Source organism: Taudactylus pleione, unplaced genomic scaffold, assembly GCF_031769625.1.
Source record: "Taudactylus pleione unplaced genomic scaffold, aTauple2 ptg000386l, whole genome shotgun sequence".
Lineage (NCBI taxonomy): Eukaryota > Metazoa > Chordata > Amphibia > Anura > Myobatrachidae > Taudactylus > Taudactylus pleione.
The window spans coordinates 8,295,722-8,318,398 of NW_028284787.1; the positions used below are offsets into that span (position 1 = coordinate 8,295,722).

At 40.6% G+C, this 22,677-nt stretch overlaps 1 protein-coding gene across 1 annotated transcript in view; it reads right to left on the minus strand.

Moving 5' to 3' along the window:
• The window catches only part of NKD2 (NKD inhibitor of Wnt signaling pathway 2), a 126,546-nt gene that overhangs the window by 86,685 nt on the left and 17,184 nt on the right, over positions 1-22,677 (minus strand). The window lies entirely within an intron of this gene.

Sequence of the window (22,677 nt, forward strand, 5' to 3'; positions counted from 1 at the left end):
CCGTTAACTGAAGTGTTACGTTCTAATAACAGGAAATATAAATGGCTTTTTCCTTTTGGCCTTCAATCGTCGCATAATGGCAAATTCGCTGTGTTCCAGGACCCATCTGATCTTGACACATTCTACTCTGTAATGGACTTAACGGCTTCTGTTCTACCAGATTGGACTGAAACCTACGTAGTTCCTCAGCCCATGAAGGTCTCTCCTCTGTATGAGGCTTTTCAACTGGTGAGGGGCTCCAAACAACAATATAGGCGACGGCAATCGCTAGCTATTCCTGATGTCACTTGATGTATTTTCTGAGGCTGACCCCATGCTTTCTGATAAAAAAATATATATATCTTTTATAGATTTTTTGTGAAAGCTCAGTTATCTATAGGCCATCCATATATTACAGTGTTTTTCCTGTACATCCAGCAACTTTCTAATTCTATTAGCATTTCTAGGAATATTCAACATGGTCTAACTCTCATTGAGTCACCATGTTGAATATTTTCTACTATTATTTTGATAACTATTGTTTAGTCTAATAGACTGTTTAGGTTATGTAATATTTAGCATTGTGGCTTATTTCTTTCTTTACATTTACCAATGTTTATATTTTTGTGATAAGCAATGTCTTCTATCTACTGTTTGTTACTGTTACTGGCGCTGTTTCCCCAGTGACCCTATACAGCCGATGTTTTTCCTAATATTGGGAAGACTTTCTTTCCATCCTTATTAGGAGCGGTATTCCATTTGCTGGTTTTCAACTTATTTAATTTGCTAATTTTTATATTGTAGTTTTCCTTTCTCCTTCTTCTCTGGTCCCCTCTCTCTCTCTCATTTTTCCTTTACTTTTTCCCCTCTCATCCCTCCACCGGGACCTAATACATCTGACCAAATTTTGGGTGTTACTGTTTCTATATGATTTCTTGTAGTTGGGGTTTCTTGTGAGAGCTCTCCTCTCTGTCTGCCGTTATGACTCTTAAACTTAATCTAATTTCAATGCAAATGGACTGAATATTTCAGAAAAGAGGTTCAGACTTCTCAGAGAGCTCTGGGCAGATAAAGCGGACGTGGCCTTTATTCAGGAGACTCATTTTAGAAAAGGTAAGACCCCACAGCTTTGCAGTCGTGACTATCCCCTTTCCTAGTTTAGTAACAATAGTTTGGGTAAGGGTTAACGATTCTTTTTTTCTCGTCATCTTCCACTCTCTGATGTTGACCTACATGTTCTCAACGTGGGGAGAGGCCTACCGATTAACTGCAAGATCCATGCTCAGTTTTTACAACAACCTGCCTTCTTAGACAGATTGCTTGACCAGGTACATACTCTTAAAACGGGGTTCTTAATGGTGGGGGGAGATCTTAATTGGACACTTCACCCTTTGGTGGACTCGTCCTCTAAATCCTCCGTCTTGACTCGCAGCACTGCAGAGTGTGACATCTACTCCATGAACACCAACTAGTTGACACGTGGATGTTACGTCACCCCACAGACCGTGACTACACCTTTTACTCCCACCCAAACAATGTCTACACCCAAATACACTATTTGTTTCTAGAACACAAACATTTGCATATGATCAGTGATGCGAGGATTGGCTCCTTAACTGGTCTGATCATGCACATGTTTCCCTTAAAATCTTGATTTACCACTCTCCCCAAAACAGATTAAAATTACTTCTACCTTCAGTGATTCATACGGATCAGGTGGGTTTTGTCTTGGGTCGTAAGGCTTGAGACAACACAACCAATATGCTTAACTTAGTCCACTTAACAACCCGGTCTCCAGAGGCTTCGTTGCTCTTATCCACTGATGCCGAGAAGGCTTTCGACTGCATTAGTTGGGCATGGTTTGTTAGAATATATGGGGCTTAACCCAACCTCCTTGCATAGAATTTTAGCGCTTTACAGGGGAACTTCCGCCAGAATAAAAATAAATGGAGTTCTAATCCGGTCCAAATATCTAATGGGACACGGAAAGGGTGTCCGCTGTCTCCGTTGATATTCGTGTTATGCATGGAGGCTCTTGCACATGCCTTAAGAGCCAATCCAAAAATTTTGAGTTTACGGGTGGGTGGATCGGAATATAAATGATCCCTTTTTGCTGATGACCTGCTAGCAATCATTGCAAACCCTACGATCTCCCTTCCTAATATGATGAAATATTTTTAGCAAACTTTCCTTTTTTAAAATCAATTATTCCCAATCGGTTGCTATGAACTGCACTGTTACTACTTCGGTTCTTGCTGGTCTGCAACAGGCCTTTGCCTTTCATTGGCATCCCTCACACTTAAAATACTTAGGAGTCCTTCTCCCCAGGGACCTCTCTAAGGTTCATTCACTCAATTTTGCTCCTTTACTTGCAAAAATCCAACAGTAGTTTACCACTTGAACACGTAAGGGCATCTCATGGATTTGGAAGATTAATGTAATAAAAATTTACATCTTACCTCGGGAGCTGTATCTACTACAAACTTTGCCAGTACTTATTCCTCATGGTTTGTTTATGGATCTTCATCGGGTGGTGAAAAATTGGGGGGGGGGGGGAAACGCTCGGTTCAAACACGATGTCCTATTTAGACGTAGACACTTGGGAGGGCTCCAGCTCCCGCATTTTGTTTTTATGATGAGGCTGTTATACTTAGTTGAATACTGGACTGATCCAGGATGAATTCTGTTAAACAGTGGGTAACTATTGTGGACTCCTTTTTGCAGTCACCCCTCAATGTTGTGCCCCGGTTGTCACTCTTACCTAGCATTTCACATTCAACCATAGGACCTACATTAGGGACTTGGAAAAGGCTTAGGGGCCTAGAATGCGTCTCCATGGTTCCTTCTCCTCTAGCCCGGATGTTAGGCAATCCTGCTTTTCCCCCTGGGGTTTCCACCCTGGCTTTCAATTGTTGGCCACAGGCAGGGATATCCAGGATAGGTCAATTGTTGGGAACCTCCGGAGTACTGTCTTTTCAGGTTATTCAAGCTCAGTGGCAGTTACTCAATAATGAGATCTAGAGATATCTTCAGGTTAAAAAACATTTTCTCCAATCACAAAATCTCCTTTCTTCAGGGACTCGTAAACCTTCGCCATTTCAGCAATTGATTCTGTCCCCAACTTTACCATCCTCACATTGTTCCACTATATATATATATACATACATACATACACAGTCAGGTGCATAAATATTGGGACATTGATAGAATTTTCATATTTTGGCCTCTATTCACCACCACAGTGGCTTTGAAATGAAACAAACAAGATGTGCTTTAACTGCAAACTTTCAGATTTAATTTGAGGGTAATTACATCCAAATCAGGTGAATGGTGTAGGAATTACAACAGTTTCTATATGTGCTTCCCACTTTTTAAGGGGCCAATAGTAATGGGGCTATTAACTCAAAAGCTATTTCATGGACAGGTGTGGGCTATTCCCTCGTTATTTCATTATCAATTAAGCAGTTAAAAGGTCTGGAGTTGATTCTAGGTGTGACATTTGCATTTGGAATCAGTTGCTGTCGACTCTCAATATGAGATCCAAAGAGCTGTCACTATCAGTGAAGCAAGCCATCATTAGGCTGAAAAATCAAAACAAACCCATCAGAGAGATAGCAAAAACATTAAGTGTGGCCAAATCAACTGTTTGGAGCATTCTTAAAAAGAAAGAACGCACCAGAGAGCTCAGCAACACCAAAACACCCGGAAGATCACGGAAAACAACTGTGGTGGATGACAGAAGAATTATTTCCCTGGTGAAGAAAAACCCCTTCACAACAGTTGGCCAAATCAAGTACACTCTCCAGGAGGTAGGTGTATATGTGTCAAAGTCAACAATCAAGAGAAGACTTCACAAGAGTGAATATAGAGGGTTCACCACAAGATGTAAACCATTGGTGAGCCACAAAAACAGGAAGACCAGATTAGAGTTTGCCAAACAACATCTAAAAAAGCCATTACAGTTCTGGAACAACATCCTGTGGATGAGATGAGACAAAGATCAACTTGTACCAGAGTGATGGGAAGAGAAGAGTATGGAGAAGGAAAAGAACTGCTCATGATCCAAAACATACCACCTCATCAGTGAAGCATGGTGGTGGTAGTGTCATGGCGTGGGCATGTATGGCTGCCAATGGGACTGGTTCCCTTGTATTTATTGATGTTGTGACTGCTGACAAAAGCAGCAGAATGAATTCTGAAGTGTTTCGGGCAATATTATATGCTCATATTCAGTCAAATGCTTCAGAACTCATTGGACGGCGCTTCACAGTGCAGATGGACAATGACCCGAAGCATACTGCAAAAGCAACCAAAGAGTTTTTTAAGGCTAAAAAGTGGAATGTTATGCAATGGCCAAGTCAATGCCCTGACCTGAATCCAATTGAGCATGCATTTCACTTGATGAAGACAAAACTGAAGGGAAAATGCCCCAAGAACAAGCAGGAACTGAAGACATTTGCAGTAGAGGCCTGGCAGAGCATCACCAGGGATGAAACCCAGCATCTGGTGATGTCTATGCATTCCAGACTTCAGGCTGTAATTGTCTGCAAAGGATTTGCAACAAAGTATTAAAAAGTGAAAGTTATATTTAGGATTGTTTAGTTTGTCCCATTACTTTTGGCCGCTTAAAAAGTGGGAGGCACATATAGAAACCGTTGTAATTCCTACACCGTTCACCTGATTTGGATGTAATTACCCTCAAATTAAATCTGAAAGTCTGCAGTTAAAGCACATCTTGTTTGTTACATTTCAAAGTCATTGTGGTGGTGAATAGAGGCCAAAATATGAAAATTCTGTCAATGTCCCAATATTTATGCACCTGACTATATATATATATATATATATATATATATATATATATATATATATATATATATATATATACACTCCTGATAGAACATTTCCTCATTGCCAAACTTTACTAAAAAGTGAGAGAGAGATCTTGGAACTGACATTAGTGTTACTCAATGGACATCTATTTTTGAGAAATCCTGGAGTAGCTCCACCAACATTTTAAAATAGTCTCTCGTTGGTATCGTTGTCCATCAGTTTTATCTAAAATGTACCATGGGGTGTCGGCATGTTGTTGGGGATGTGGTAAAGACTTGGGTAATCCTCTTCACATTTGGTGGTCATGTCCAGTTCTTAGGCCCTTTTGGGATGGAGTGGCTTTGGTTGCCTTTATCTGTATGCCAAAAAAATCCCTTTTGAAGTACCTTAATAGTGCTGCCAAGACTGTTATTCCTATGTGATGGACGTCTAACTCCCCCCCGACTCTAGTTGATTTGTTCCAAAGGATTGAACTAAATCGTTCAATGGATGAGATTATACTGTCTTCTGCTGATCAGTCCTAAAATTACTTGAAGGTTTGGTTTTATTGGTTGGAATTTTGTGAGTCGGCCCGCTATAAATCTCTAATGGGAGTCGTATAACACTAATTCCCACATGCCCTTGACAATTTGATTTCTGCTTTTTGGTCCTCAGATTCCCGGTGGACAATTTCCTCCTCCCCCCATCTCCCTCTCTCAACCTGTCACTTTCTCCCTTACTTTCTCACCTGTTTTTTCTTTTACTATCTTTTTTTTTTTTTTATTATTATTATTATTTTGTAATTGTTATCTTAGATAATTATTTTAATTTTGTATTTCTTATGTGATGGTTCATATAAGGCCATATGTGTTTTTTTTTTTACTCCATACAGTGTATATTGCAATATTCTGGTTACTTTGGTTTGTATACTGTCATGGTTATTGAATACTATCACATGCTATTGTGTCTCTGTATTTGCATTGCAAACTCTTTAATAAAATTGAAACAATTGAATTTCCCCCTCCGATTCCTTTTTTATGTCCAATTTTCAATAACGGGAAAAATGGGGGTGTTCTATTGAAACATTTTGAACGGTTGTGTTTGTGTATATACCACTCTTGGGTATGTGGACACGCTGTGATATACGCATTCCTTAGTGTGTGTTCCACCACCCAAGGTATGCATATATCAAAGCGTGACCGCAGTGGTATATCTATCTTATAAAATGGCCCCTGTTGTGACAATATAGTTCTATGTGGAGAAGACGTAGGGTGAAACAGATATAGAATAGGAGATACACATAGTTCAGAATAGATGATTTAATTTGAACTATCTTTAATAAACATTTAACTGGATAACAGTGAAAGTGAATAAAACAGTTGAACATTCAGAATAGGCTGTTTAAACAGTTAATGGCTATTGTCACTTTAATAGTGGTTAATTTTGGAAAGAAAACATGTAGGCTGGCATATCTTCTCACTGTTTGCTGTGCTGGATTCTGAAGTGGTTGCTTAGGTAAGTCCAGTTGAAGTTCTTTGAATATATCATCATTGTACCAGTCAATCTTTGGTGAGGATTGAGGTCAGATCCTTTGAGTTATGTAGTAGTTTTGACATTTATTTTTTCTGTCAGTAATGTCTATTTCTGTCAGTGAGACAGTGATGTGCTGCTTTTCTGTGAGCAGTGTCTCTGTGAGAGATGTTATTGTTTACACTTGTGGCGTTATACAGCTGTGGCTTTGTGATGAGGTTTTGTTAACAGTGGGAAGTAGATTAGGTGTTAGGTCGTTTGGAAAATAATGCATGGTCATGTGATCTAGTGTATCCAATCATGTTCGTGGCATTTTTTTCAATATTCCTACCCCATTTTAGAAATAAATATACACAGACACATACAAAATTAAAAAAGAAGGCACTCACCAAAGCCAGGGCTGGATTAAGACTTGTGGGGGCCCCTGGGTGACCGCCCCGTCCTCCCTGCCTATAATCCGGCACTGGCCAAAGCGTAATTAAAGTAGTAGTTTCCAAATGTAGAGGCATCTATGTTTCAGCCCATTACATTTTTGGAGTGCTTATTAAGATACATTAGACTGTGCTAGATTCTGATACTTATATTAGAGCATGTGTTTCCATGGAATGTTTCCATTCCATGAATGCATTTCCCTTTCTCCACTGGGAAGGAACTAAATCATTCTCCTTTGGTATTTAAAATTTTCACCAATTCTCTGGACTTCCTTGAATTGGTGGTAGGTTGTATACAATTAATACTATTGTCTACTTTATATAGACATTAGATAGACTTGCCCATTCCTTGATGAAAGTATGGTACATCTCTACCAATAACGGATTGGTCAAAGTAATACTATAACCATGTTAAAATAAATGTTACATAAACAATAGATCAAATGTAAATGCTATTTCAATAATTTTTATATATTTGTAAATCTTTGCAACAAAGTTTATGGTAACAGAATTCCAGAAATGTTGAAACCTCATACAACTATGAAAAAGAACAGTCACGAGATTAGAATAAATTTCTAGGCACAATTGAATGCTAAAAAATGTGTACCATCTGTGTACAGATGTGTTTAGATAGTAATAAAAATACATTTCAAACATACTCCGCTTCTCAGTTTGATTTCAAATGAACTGCCAGCCAGAACTGTCTGGAAACACAACTTAGACCTTTGAAGCTGAATTTTCCATTCCAACTGTTAAACAGTTTCAGATGCGACAATGTAGTTTTATAGGTTAAATAATACCCAGATTTGTGAAAAGAGGTTCTTTAGAGGGTAACTACAGAAATCACGATAGAAACTTGCTTGTCCTAATGAAGTTCATATGACGTAGTACACTAAAACTAATTGAACATATTCATTGTATTCCAAAGCACAAGGAGAAAAGGCTTTACTTAGTATATTATTAATATTTGACCAATAAGGCAAAACACCTTTAAAAACATAAAATCATTATAACTAATTTTAACTAAATAAGGATGAATAAAAAAGTAATTATAAATATTAGCACTATAGCACTGTATATTAATAATGGCTGTTTTCATTTGCAGCTTACCGTTTGATAAGTTTGAAGTCAAATCCTGAATCCCTAACACATAACTTCTTCTCGGTGTTGAAGTGTGTTTCCTCTTTTAAATAGAAGAGGAAACTAAATCTTGGTGAAATACAAGAATTTTATTTTAAGAAGTCAAACTGCATGTGTTTTTATACTCTAGTTCTTTTTTTTTATTCTGCTCAAGGAACATAAACAAACGGCAAATACTGAATTGGTTACACTTGGACTTAGCAAAAGTACCCCAAAGATTACAGTTACTTAAAAAAAAAAAAATCTGCAATAAACTTTTTTTTTTCAAATCAATTGACATAGGTTTATGTGGAAACATACCTTGCACACTAGAATTTAATAACCTTTAAACCCAGCTCTGTTGTTTTTGGCCAAAGGCTGCACAGGATCAAACAAGGAATTAAATCTAGCAGACTAAGCCAAAAACTGTCTGTAGAAAATCTTTGCTTCAAGTCAAAGTATTTTCTTTACTCTTTGATATCAAGCAGTGAGAACTTAAATGTAATTTAAACAGCCAAAAAGCAGTGTATTATTTTCAATTAAAAAAAAAATGATGTCATATTTTTAAGGATGTCATTTAAAAAGGACATTGTTCATTATATATTGCTAAACGTAATGAGCAAGCCTTGGGGAAAGAAAAACTATATTACATTTATATTTTTTGTTTAAAAATGGAACCTCAGAAGTAAAACATTAATTTTTGTTCAGTTTATTTTATTTTCCAAAGTATTTTGCCACAAGTGAAAGGAAAATACTCTATAGCTATTTTTAAGATTACACATAAAAAAGATTCCATGTACACTTTGGTCTAGAGTACCTTAATTGGATTGCCCAATTTTGGTCAATATTTTCTCTTTGTGAGAGTGCCTGAGTGGGGTCTCCTCCTGGAGTCTCTCCCATTATCTGATTATAGTTGTCCATAGCAGGAGGACGAACAAACAACTTCCAGCAATATTGTGGCTGTCCATAGTACTTTGGATAAGAGGTGGTATATCCATTACTCTAATCCTGCCCAAACAGGTTTGAATTATCTGCCTTGGCTTAAGGGGCCCATATATCTGCAACGTATTGCCCCAATTCCACGTTCTACCAACTGTGGAGTCAGGGAATCTGGGAAATTCAACTTGTTGGAAATCGTTGATTCACTGATCTCGACAAAAAAAAAATCGGGGTCAGCAAGTCAGAGATTTTTAACATGCTGTCTTTCCATGATCCTCCAACGGATTGCCGATTATTGATTACATTTTTTTTTTTAAATGTATAAGGGCATGCATACAGATGGAAGTACGATTTCATAGATATTTAAGCTTTACTGAGATGGAATACATTGGGTTGGAGTTCCCCTATAATACAGAGGTATCTGGATGGAAGATCTACAGTGTTTTGATAGACAGTCAATAGGTCGGCACCAGATGGTCGACATGGTCAAAATGCGAACAGGGTCAAATGGTTGACAGTTAAAAGGTCGACATGGACTTGTGTCGACAGAGGCAAATGTTCGCCACAGTCAAAAGATCGATACACGAATGGTCGACACAGAAAACAGCAGGGCATTAAAACTGCCACCAATATGTACAGTGTAAGACCACCAGCACACTTTTCTTTAGTAAGACACAATTGTTTTGTAACCGAGAAAACATGTCGTCTGCATGTCCCCATATACAATGTTATTTAATATATAATGCTGACTGTTAGGATCTGTACACAATACACCTTTGTAACTGTGATGAAAGCATGGACTTTAGTTTAGGAATATTTAATTTTACTTAAAAAGAGAACTTCACAGATGCCCGACCTCTTCTCAAGACATTGCAGTAGAGACAAGTGCATCTAACTGTGTACAAAGGGCGGAAGGAGGGGTGGGGGGGAGTCATTACAACATAGCACACTGACAACAGTTAATCTGTCCCATAAAATTATAAACTTATTTTTAAATGTATACAGTACATACTTACAGAGATACACCATGCACTCTTGAGGAAAGTTTGGATGTGTATTTGGTTAATATTCATATCTAAGAAAATACTGTTACATTATTCCCTTAACCAACAGCAGTAGGCATATCTACCAATATTTACACATGTACTGTGGTACACTACTCTCTTGACTGATAGCGTCAGGCTTACCTGTCAACTGTTAAGCCGCGTGTCCACTAGCCGATAAAATTAACAATTGAACGATAACGATATCGTTAACGTTCATTATATCGGCTAGTGGATATGCCGTCAAAGACCACCGATGCGCGCTCCCACTGGTTGTTGACATCGCTTATCACCCATACTTGCAGGGTAACCTGACTATATTGTCAGGTTCTGCAAGTACGGGGATGAAAAAGGTTCAGTGTGGGTGCTCAATGTCGTTAAGGAAATGCAGGGGTATTCAATTTGAAGCGAAAATTTCAGAATCGGCTACGTCATTTTTCGCCAATTTCAATTATCCCCGTATTTAAATTCAAAGACTTTTCGCAGGTTCGAAAAGTCTTTGAAAAAAAATGGGGATAACTTTTCACCACTGAAGAGGTGGCGAAAAAAAGTGCAGAATTGGGGTTATGGGGTGCAGGCTTAAAAAAAAATAGCCTGCACCCCTGGGAATTACATTTTAAAAATAACTGTCAAAAAAAGTTTAAAAAAAAAATAAGGGCGCCCCAAAAAATTCATTAAAATATTTGGGGTGAAAAAAAAAAAAAAAAAGGAAAAAAATGTTTAAAAATAGGGAAATAGGTTCAGGGCTATTCTGCAAGTATGCGGCAGGTGTTTTCTAGAATAGATTATTAGCGGCAGGTGCATTTTTGCAGAATTTTAAAAAAAAAACATTTTAGGGACTTAAAAATATGCTAGTACCCATTTCATGTACCCCAAATTTGATGGGACCAAATAAAAAAACGGAAAAAAAAAAACCTAAAATGCTCTTCTGCATCACTTCTTCAATGTCAGAAAAAAACACCTGCTACGGCTATTTACAACCCCAACTTTCATTTGCAGGCTAAAACAGGGGTACCCATAGTGATTCCCCATGTTTTGACAGCTTTACGGGGGTCCTACAATTTATTCAAGGTAAATTCCGTTTTTATCGCCGATCCTATTTCGCCGGCTCCCGTTTTCGTAGCTTTTTAATTGAATACGGGGATAAAGCGGGCGCGCGCCCGATACGTTATCCCAGGAAAATCTCCGATGTGGAGCGAAAAGTCCAGCATGGACTTTTCACTCCCATATTGAATACCCCTCTAAATCTTAGTGGTGGCAGAAAGTCATTTTGACAGATCAGGTAGTTTTGTGTGATTAACACTTTCACAGCTACATGTCACTCACACATGTTGTGACAGACAGTCATACAGTATGTAAGTCACAGTAAGTGACATGCTGGTGCCAACATGACAGCAAATAAAATATAACTTTTATGATATTTATGAATAATTTAATCAGAAAAGTTTTGTGGCAGTTAAAGAGTAAAAAAACATGCATATTAATTACAATAATCACACCTCATTACTACATCTTACTTAAATAACCAGTGATATTTGAAATAGGACTTTAGTCTGAAATAATAAAAAAAATTAATTAAAAAAAAAAATCACAATTTTGCCGTCACTTGACAGCTTTAGTAGCAAGCAGGATTACCATATATAACGCCACCTGAGAATATAGTTATATGAGGAAAATCCTTATTTCAACTGAAAACTGCAGGGACGGATGGATCTCATCCATTCAGCAGGTGGCTGTAACTCCTCCCACTCTCCTCCCCTCATTCGACAATTACACTGCCCATTGCTCCCAGCAGTGCAAATACATGGCTTTGTAAAAATGCATATATCCACAGGGACAGCATGTTAACGCAACTGCTCTCCATGACAGAATTTTTCTTGCATAACTGGCAAAATACAAATAATTGAATATTAAGATTATTGCTAAACAGACCTCCTCTGAATCACTAACGTTTCTTAGCAACATCTATGAACATGTAAACATATGATGGACTGCACTCATCATTTCTATGGTAACTGATCTTGCTAAGGGAGGATAGCTATTCATAAAGTATCTGATATGACAAATAATGACAAGCATAGGCAATGATGGTTTAGTAAAAAAAAATCCTAAAAGTGTGGAACAAGTTCTCCATGAGTAATGGGGCCCATCCATCAGCGATGGATTGCCGCGATCCCGCGATGCGGCAACCAGGCATCGCAGAAATCCAACATGTTGGATTTCGTGATTTGACGATCGCGATAAAAAAATGATCGCGATCGTCAAATCGCCGACATTTAAAATGGAAAATGTCTGCGGTCCGGCGACGGATCGCAGAACATCGATGGTGGGAGGTCGGCGTTTCCACCCGGAAACGCCGGCACTTCCCTTCGCATCGCCGGATCGCAAAATCCGGGGTCTGATGTATGACCACCTTTACACACACTAGGGAATAATGAGGGAATAGCCCACACCTGTCCATGAAATAGCTTTTGAGTTGATAGTCCCATTACTTTTGGCCCCTTAAAAAGTGGGAGGCACATATAGAAACCGTTGTAATTCCTACACCGTTCACCTGATTTGGATGTAATTACCCTCAAATTAAATCTGAAAGTCTGCAGTTAAAGCACATCTTGTTTGTTTCATTTCAAAGCCATTGTGGTGGTGAATAGAGGCAAAAATATGAAAATTCTGTCAATGTCCCAATATTTATGCACCTGAGTGTATATGTCTGAAGGAACTGCTGGGCAGAATGTATATGCCTGATGGTACTGCTGGGCAGAAACTATTTGAGCACTGCAGAGCATAAGGTGTATGTCCACTGCCTTTGGAGCTCGAGCAATATTTGAACTGCCCGCAATCATGTGTGTGTATTTTTGCAGCATATCGTGCATACGGTGGATGCAATGTGAGCAACCCCAATCAGTTTAAGTTGACTCCCATAGCCAACCCTAAAGCGTTTGTTCAACCCAAACATTTATTTGCCTGCTTAATTTGTGCAGCCCCTACAGGAGACTGTGGGTCTCTTTCAGACCTGCTCGCAACCACCTGAGCGCTCGCAAGCGGGTCGATGTTTTGCTTTGCGCATGCGCAGCGGCCGCACTGCGCGTACGCAAGCCCCGGAGTGAGAGAGAAATTCTCTTGCTCCGGGGCTCACTAGAAAAGGGGCGGCTGTCGATGTTGATCGACAGCTCGCCCCATTTTGTAGGCGTGGCGGAGGGGGTGGTTTTACAAATGGAGGCATTCCCAAGCAAACGCTTGCCATTTGTGGGCGGCCCCACGGACATCACCAGTGATGTCAGTGGGAGAGCTTCCGTCTCTATTAGAGCCGAAAGCTCTCTGGGGCTTGCGGCAGACATGACCCTACCACAAGGGTTTCGTTGCAAGCCCCAATGGTCGCGATGGTCTTGACCATCACGACCATCAACCTGGTCGCTCGTTAAGGCTGTGGGTGGCAACCCACAGCCTAGCGAGCAGCCAGGAGGCCGGATAATTTTTTAGATGCGGCCGCCCTCATTATGAGCGAGCGCCTGCATTTTGCGAGCGGCTCTGAATGAGGTCCAGTGTGTGTATGTGTATGTGTATGAGCACTCTCCATAATGTACAAACATAAAAAGTAAGGTGTTATATGGTTGCATTATGTTATTCAAGGTAGGTCCATGAATATAACTCTCACAATACAGGTTTTCTTTCTTGCTTTCAATTTAAGACTGTCTGCTAATGTTAGAAATATGGCAATAAAGTCACAAGCAAAGAAATAAACCAAACCTAAAGTGGGTGAAGTATCTCCTTGTCAAACTGCTCGCTTTGTTGAAAAGATCAAAGACTGCTTTGAGCCTTATAAAAAACCTCATAGTTCATCAACGTCAACACTGGAAAGTAAGCTCACTAAGTATTATCTGAAAAAGATAACAACTTGACAGATCTCTAATGATTAACAGCCTGGAAGTTTGAAATGCTTTTGGTGCGCTGTCTAATGTCACATTCTAGAGTGTAGTTGATGTTGGTACCTATATAATTTTGCTCTTTGAATATTTATTAAATATAGAACAAATATAATCTAAACTCACTCACAAAAAATACATAATCATATCAATAAAGACATAAAAATGCAAATAAACACTTTTATTATTTGAAATGTACATTGTAAAACAAACCATTGTTCTGTGGTCTGACAAATATATGTATTGTGTAATAACTGAAATACTTTTTTTTGTCGATACAACATATCTGTAGCCCGTGTTTATATATTTGTTTTTATAGTTGATTCATAGTAGGCAAGTTTATAAAGGTCCTTTTGTTACAGTGGGCGTGTAAACTGCAGCACATCACTGGTGATTTCACCCTCCATACCAACAGATTTATTAACCCCTTGTCTGGCGTGATTGCATCTCCAAATTAGGCTTTTTCTGGCAAGATTGCATCTCATGCGACCGTGTCAGAAACGCCAACTGGAGGCAGTACAGAAATCCCTCCCAACCTTCTGCCTAGGCCAGTGGTTCCCAAACTGTGTGCCGCGGCACCCTGGGGTGCTTCGGGACACTTGCAGGCGTGCCTCAGGTTGGTGGTCCTGCACCATATTAAATTCTTTACGGGCACTGTAATGTAAATATGTGCACAAACAGAAGCACAAACCTGTCCACCAGTATATAACCAAACCTAAGGATGACAGGTAAGCACAATTTACTTTACTGTACTACTTCACTACATTTTTTACTGAATTTCTCAATAACAAACTTGCCGTATCTGGCAACCTATCAACCTCTGAGGAAACGGCCAGCTTTGAGAGCCGAGAAACGTGTTCGGTGTTCCCACTTACACTCCTAATAACAGGACTCTTTGAGAATTATTATTGAACTGCATTGAGCTACTGAGAGGCAGTCTCCGGAGGCGGCTCTCACAGGCAGCACCCAGATACGGCAACGCTGACTCCACGCGATCCTCTGCAAACAGCTCCCTGCCTGGATACCTCCGGCGGATACTGTTATTTAGGGAGACGCTGCTCATTTAGAAACAGCGGACTCTCATCTCAGCCGCTCCACCTTCAGAGCTACATTGCCACAACCATCAGGAGCCATCCTACCCGTCCACATATACCACTTCTTCCCGGCCGGGACCTTAAAGTAGACAGACTTTATATGATAATTCTACCATTAGGCAATTAAGCTACAACGTGGATTCAGCGGGTAAGCTAGCACTATCTAATATATTTTTACACTAAAGGTTGTCACATTAACATTCTTCAAGACTCTTTGGAGTACCTGATTATTTTAAATTTTTTATTATTTTTTATTTTTAATTCCATGTTCATTCCTATTTATCTCTTAAACAAGACTATACTAAATAAATCTTTACTACTCAGAGACCATCAAGGACTACTTTGCATAAGACATTTTTTCAGTATATTTTTTTAACCCTATCTCATGTGATGGTTTTTTTCTGCCATTCTACTTAGATACATCTTTACATCTTCTGACAATTGTATTTATATTGATTTTAACAATTGTATCGTTTCACTATATGCTCTTGAGCTAATAAATGTGTGTTTATTTGTATTGATGTTTTTATATTGTTTGTATAGCGGCTTCAAATATTTTAGCGCTCCCACACTTCCTCCAAATATCCTTGCTAGTTTTCCTGGGGTCTGCCTACCCCATAGTGGTGAGCTGCATTTAGATTTGTATTTTTTAGTTACTTCTGGAGCGCCTGAATCTGTGCATGTTTTTCTGTTTCTTCCTCACCCAGGATGCCACTAAAACCCTCATCCTCTCACTGGTCATCTCCAGATTGGACTACTGTAACCTTCTCCTAGCTGGCCTCCCAGTCTCCCACATCTCTCCACTACAATCGGTCCTCAATACTGCTGCTCGGCTCATCTTCCCCTCCAGACATTCTGCATCTGCTTCCCCTCTCCTTCAAGCCCTACACTGGCCTCCCTTCCCCTTCAGATGCCAATTCACACTCGTCTACAAAGCCCTCACTAAATCCTCCCCCACATACATTTCTGACCTTCTCTCCCTTCACACTCTCGCCCGTCCACTTTGCTCCACAAATGCATGCCGCCTCTATTGTCAACTCATTACTACCTCCCACTCCCGCCTCCAAGATTTTGCCCGTGGAACTCTCTCCCTCTCCCTATCAGACTCTCCACTTCACTGCATATCTTCAAACGGGCTCTCAAGACCCACTACTTCATCAAGGCCTTCCAGCTCTCATCCTAACCCACATAATACTCCGTCTTCCCCATCTTCCCCTTCTGTGTCACGCCTGTCTGTCTGCCCCTCCCCTTTAGAATGTAAGCTCTGACGAGCAGGGACCTCTTCCCTCATGTGCTTCTCCTTACACTTTCTTCTACTCTTTACTCCTCATAAGGGCACCTAACACGTCTCTGCCAACTCCCTGCTGCTTATTGTGAGTGTTTTAATCACTATTGCAGTAATGTATATAATGTCCTCCACTGTACTGTAAGTTACTTGTTTTTTTTTTGTTCACTTATTAGTTTTATGTACTATGTAAGGTGCTGCGGAACACTTGTGGCGCCATATAAATAAAGGATAATAATAATAATAATATAATCACCAATTTATCGGCCATATAAATCACTGCAACAATGTCACACATCAACAAAATAATATGTACATAAACTTACTCCCATATATAAAATAAAAATAAAACGTGAAAAGATGCATCCATGGATAAATAAGTTACATTCAGCAGTTGGCGCTGCCCTGAAGGTTGTAGCAGCAGTGTCGCACACATGTAACAGACCTGCTGCCCTGCACAGTGAATACAAATCAAAATAGATGCACGCGTGTGTATAAGATTACCAATTAAGCAGTAATTGTCTAATGTAAATCACTGCAAAAATGTTGCAGCTCAACAAAATAATATAATAGGTAAATAAAGTTATTTCTGTGTTTGAAATGGAAACTCAAGTGTACAAAGACAGATCCATAGAAATCTTAGTTAATGTTACATATAACATTGAAGGTTACAGTTCCCCCATATTTTGCATAGTTTGATGAGTACTACTTACTACTCTACAGACAATCTGGTTAAGCCTTCATTATATTATAAATAAAGGGGGTACATAAAAAAATGTAATAATAATGAAAAATTATTGTATGAGGGAGGCACAGCTATAATTTTTATTAGGAAGGGAGACCGATGTGAATATTAATTATAAAGGGGGAACAGATATTAAGGTACAAATATATGTTTTATTTATTAAAGGGGAACATATCAGTTCTCACATTTCTAAATAACTGTTTTGTGGCAATTTTTCAACAATTTTGGTTTGATAAATCCGCTAACTTTAAAATGGTCTGAAATCACACCAAAAGCAGTGACACATGCTAGATAAATTCTTCCCACTCTCTAATAAGAACTCCAGTAAAGAATATCCTAATTGCTAGTACTGATCCCTGTAACCTTATTACCATTACAGTTATAGGGCCTGATTCAGAGTGTTGTACTCTATGCCAATGTTTTTGCAAATGGAGCGATTCTTTGCAACTGCGCATATGTCAAGGTACATTACCATAGTCACACGCTGATAGTATTTATTTGCAGTGTGAGTGACAGGCAGGGAGTGTTTGGGGGAGGCAATGGGGAGTGTCGGTTAAAATGCAGGCGTGTTTTGACCTTTCCATGGGCGCGCCAAATTCTGCATCTGCGATCCCGTATGTAGGAAACAGGGCTCTGGCGTCTCAGTTATGGCGGCCATTCTGAGGGACCATAGACTTACTCGATAAGCCGATGTTTGCCTGATCTGCGTCCGATGTTGCATAAATGTACGCAGATGTGGACAGCGACAGCGTACAACTCTGTATCAGGCCCATAGTGCCTAAAATACTCATCTGAGTATTCATTTTATTATATGTATATTGCTTCTATTATATATTTTGAGTAGTTTTAGTATGATTTGATCAAAAATCTAAACTTGCAAACCTCCATTGAGTAAAGACATTTTTAACTTTATTTAGTACAATATACAGAAAGGAGCACATAAAATATAGCACTGTGTTGGCTGTAGGTAGCATATAGCAGTTAGGAACCACTTCCATTTCCCAACATGGGGCCTGATACAGAGATGGACGCAGTGCAGATATTTTTGCAGGTGAGAGATATTTTGCTTCTGCACATGAGCAAGAAGTCCAGAAACCCTTCCTGCCTACGCTGAAATCCCAATGTGAACGATGCCATTCGCAATTGCATACACCATGACTAACACTTGAGAAGGGGCCATATCATGGGTGTGTTATGGGAGTGACACAGTCGTGTCTGGGAATGCTGCTGTGTTCTCACTTGCATATCCATAGCTTTAGAGGCCATGTTTAGATGGATTTGAGTAGAGTAGCTAGAGTAGACCCTTGGCTACCGCAAATGTCAATGGTGTGACAGATGTTACAGTGTTTACAATCTCCATCGCATATGCACAGACCACGGAGCCTGACAGTGGGCATCTCATCGCTCGCACTCTCCATCACACCATCCAGCAGAAAGGGAAGGCTGAGATTAGCATTTGCATATTTGTGGAACTGCTATTGGAAAGCGTCTGCATTAGCAATGTTTAGGAAAGGCCAGTGTATCTGCATGATCCTAGCATCTGACCTGCTGTAAGTGTCATCCTCTTGTTGGGCCTTCATCACCTTTACACAGAAGCATAAGGCTAGGAAGCGGTATAGACTTTTTTTTTTTTTTTCGAGGAAAGGCTAAAATTAAGCCAATTTTTTATCACAATAAACCTTCCATTCACTTACTAATGGTACAGATTTTAAAGACATGTTAAACACCCCATACTACTGCTATTTAAAGCAGCCAAATGTTTGCTAACATCGTTATAAATAAATTCTAGTTACTGTGTAACAAACACGATCTAACAAACCCAATTTGTTTAATGTTGGCATGAAAGACTGCTAAACAGTGTCTTGCCAAATATCCAGACTTGAAAGGGATAGAAAGATCACACACAAATAAAGCAGTGGATGTAATTCACTTTGAGGGCGATCTGTGGTTTCTGAAAGACACGATATCTAATTACATTCAGGACATTCATATTTAGAATTAGCATCTGAGAAAGATGCTCACAAACAAGTTCTTTGCAAAATCATCTGTTTTAGTTCTGTGACATGACAAAAAATTCTATTTCAAATAATACCAATTTCTTTGGGCGATACTTAAATCATATATTGAAAAACATACTATTGCTAAAAATGGGATGTAGTCAATTTACATACGATCGCAATGCTGGTGGTCAAAATCCCAGCGTCGGAATCCCGGCCGGTGGCCAGAGCACCGAAATCCCGACATCAGTTGAGATGCCAAAATCCTGACAGCCGTCATTCCCAATCGTAAGTATAGCGGGCCGGGTTAGCTGTTAGCCACGGGGGGGGGGTTAGGTTTCAGCACCATGTTGGGGGTTAGGGTTAGGCTGCGGGAGGGGGGAGGTTAGGGTTAGGCTGCTGACATGGGGAGGCTAAGGTTAGGCACTAAGAGAGGTGTGTTAAATTTAGGCACTAAGGGGAGAGGGTTAGGTTTAGGGTGCGGGGTAGGGATGGTTAGGATGCAGGAACGCTGGGTTAGGGGGTGAAGGGGGGAGGTTTAGGATACTTACCTAGCCCCAGTCGGGATTCTGAGCATCGGGATGCCGCCGTCGGTGTTTTTGGCGTGCTGACATCCGAACTGCTGGTGTCCCATACGCAACCCGTTTAAAAACTTCTAACAACTTTGCATAATTTCTGGCGATTCTTGTATTAGATTATCCCTGCTCTAGTTTGGGCTGCTGTCTCTGGATGGGTGAGGCCTGTACTCTCAAACACAGCAGGAAGAGAGTGTTTGTCTACTGTGGGGAGGGGGGTTGTCTCTCACCTGAAATGCCCACATTCTGATGGGATAAGCTCCCTCCAAGGGAGAGGAAAACAAGACTTGCACATTCTGCAGTTACAATAGAAGTTTGGAATTCCAGGTTTTCTGGGCTGCACAGGTCAAAGTGGAGATATGGAACTCCTTGTTTTCCAGGTCGCCCAGAGCCAGCAGGAAGTCAGCAGCACAGGATTGGTTTAAAACTCTCACATACCTGTTGCTCATTGCTCCTGCTGCCAAACTGGCTAGGCGATAGGCTGGGGGGTGGTTAGCATTAGGGTACCAGGACCTGGAGGGTCCACAGACATTAGCACAAGAGGTGCTGAGACATTTACTTTTATGCTGTTTGCTTATTTTCTGTTATCTGCCTGTGTGTGTCCAGGCCTATGCTCACGTATGCTAAGGTGCAGTATCTGCTACCATTAAAAATACATTGCTTTACTAAGTACCTGCCTGTCTGGAGTCCTCATTTCAATACCCCGTGTTACATGTGATGGCCCGTATGGGGACTCTGCACTACTGTGTCGCAGTGCATTTGCTAGACGCCCACGGCGTATCAAAGGATCTGACACTGCAAAATGTTCAGTATACGCGAGTATGGTTGGCAAACCAGAAAAATTGCAGTTATATTAAGGACATTGTGCAATTTATTGTGCAAAAGCTGTTTATGTGTACTGAGAAAAAAAAAGTTACATTGCTTTGTTTTTATTAAGGTGCTTGAGATATAACAAATGCTGATTAGTATCTTCACCAGCTAGTATGCTGTCTAATTAAGTTCACCTGCTGACTGAACAAGAGCAAGACACACACATTACTGAGGTCTAATTATTCACTGCAGTGCTGGAAGAGAAAAAGCCATTTTTTTCCTGTGTTCTGTTTAACCCTTGCATTACTGGAGAAGAAAAAAAAGCAGTGTTTTATTTTTCTGTGTTGAACGTGAATTACAATTGCTTTGCTGAAAGAAATATTTATTTGTGTAAACTGGCTTGTTATCTAAAAGCACCTACACTTGTACATACCCCTCCCTCTATAAAAAATGGAGGAAGTTTTTCGCACTATAGTAAATTTGTTGGCCTCTCACCAAAAGACAGAGGAACAAATGTTACAGTTAGTGACCCAGTCAATGGGCACAACAGGTGCTGGGCATCTGAAGAAAATGCCTGCCTCAGATGACCCAGAGGCGTATTTGCTGATATTTGAGAGGGTGGTACAGCATTTAAAATGGCCATCAGATACTTGGGCTTACAGACTCAGAAAGCCTATGCCGATTTGTCCTCTGCTGATGCAGAGAAATATGACCTAGTCAAAAGTGCTATTCTGCCCAGGTCAGGTCTCACTCATTCTGGGAAAGCGCAGCGCTTCCATGAATAGGCCCAATTACCAGGGGTCCCTATTCAGAAACAGGTTGCAGAACTCGCCAGACAGGGGCGGAGTTGGCTCCAGCCAGAAGACCGCACTGCCGCTCAGATTGTAGAGACGGTGCTTATTGACCAGTGTATAAGAACCCTAGGGCGGAATATGCAGCGCTGGGTCATACATGCTGATCCTCAAAATAGAGAGAAATTAAGTACAGTGTTGGAGCGGTATGAGACCGCAGGAAATATGACAAAAATGCCAGAAAAGACACCAGGGAATGGGCGACCCGTTAAGATGGCACTCCATTGGCCTATGACTCCGACTGTCACCCCTCCTCAAGGAAACACCACTGGAGATGCCAGGGTAGTTTGCTAGGAGTGCAGAGAGCCAGGTCATTTAAGGCAGGACTGTACCAGAAAAAAACAGAACCTATGGAGTGTGGGGTTGGTAGTATGGGTGCTACGTACCCTGCTTTTTGCATGATGGTACCCCTGGATTCCAGACCCCGTCAATGTGGGAAACTGTGTTATTGAATGGCCGAAAACTCCCAACTATTATAGACTCAGGGAGAGAGCTAACCCTGATCTCAGAGGCTGTCCTGCCCAGGCCAGTGGAAAAGGTGCAAGGTTAGTTGAAGTACTCTGCGTTCAAGGATCCACAGAAAACTTTTCCCGAGTGCAAGTGAGCCTCACCATAAAAGGGCGCGCTTATGAGGTGGTCACCGCAGTTGGTCCTAAGCTCCCCTATCCTATCATATAGGGTGCAATTTTCCAGGATTTGTTGAGCTCTTAAAGGAACCAATGAGACAACGCCAATGTAAAGTCTCCAAGACCCTACCTCAGAAAAGGGAGAAGAATGGAAAAGCATGGCCAGTCCTCTTTGGAGAGGGAGCCTCTGCGGAATTAATGTCTGAGGAAAGAAATCTGCAACACTTTTCCTGGTTACGGCCAGACAAAAATATTGGCAGAGATGTCATACCCAATACAGATATTCCCATGGATGTGCTGGAAACTGCCACCCCTCAGGTTCCTGGGGCTGCTCTAATTCGCCTGGTCCTACAGATGTTCCACTGGTGGACACCTTGTCAGCAAAACGTTGAAAAGAAGCAGAAGCCTTAGTTTGCAAAAATCAGGATGTGTTTTCTTCCCTGCCAGGGTGCACTGTGTTAATAGAGATAAATACACCTGAAGGAGTGAGCGTACAGCAGTGACCATATAGCATTCCTGAGGCACGGCGACAAGCTATCTGGCAAGAAGAAAGTTCGGTCCCTGTACTTCTCACTAGACTGCTAGGATGTCGCATTGGCTCTTTTAGGGATACTTTGTCTGCGGGGCAACAGAAAATAGCAGAACCCAGTGTCCGCAAGAAAAGAAGGATGGTTGCTCTTCTGCCAGAACACACCATGTTCAGGGGATATGAAGAAGACACGCCTGGAAAGGTAGTTCAGAGGTCGAGGCTGTCGCGAAAGAAAAATTGTGTGTCCCCAAGTTTGGAAAAGCGAAAGGGGGAGGGATGTGTGGTGAGGGGGGGTTCTCTCTCACCTGAATTGCCCACATTCTGGTGGGATCAGCTCCCTTCAAGGGAGAGGAAAACATGACCTGCACAATCTGCAGTTACAATAGAAGTTT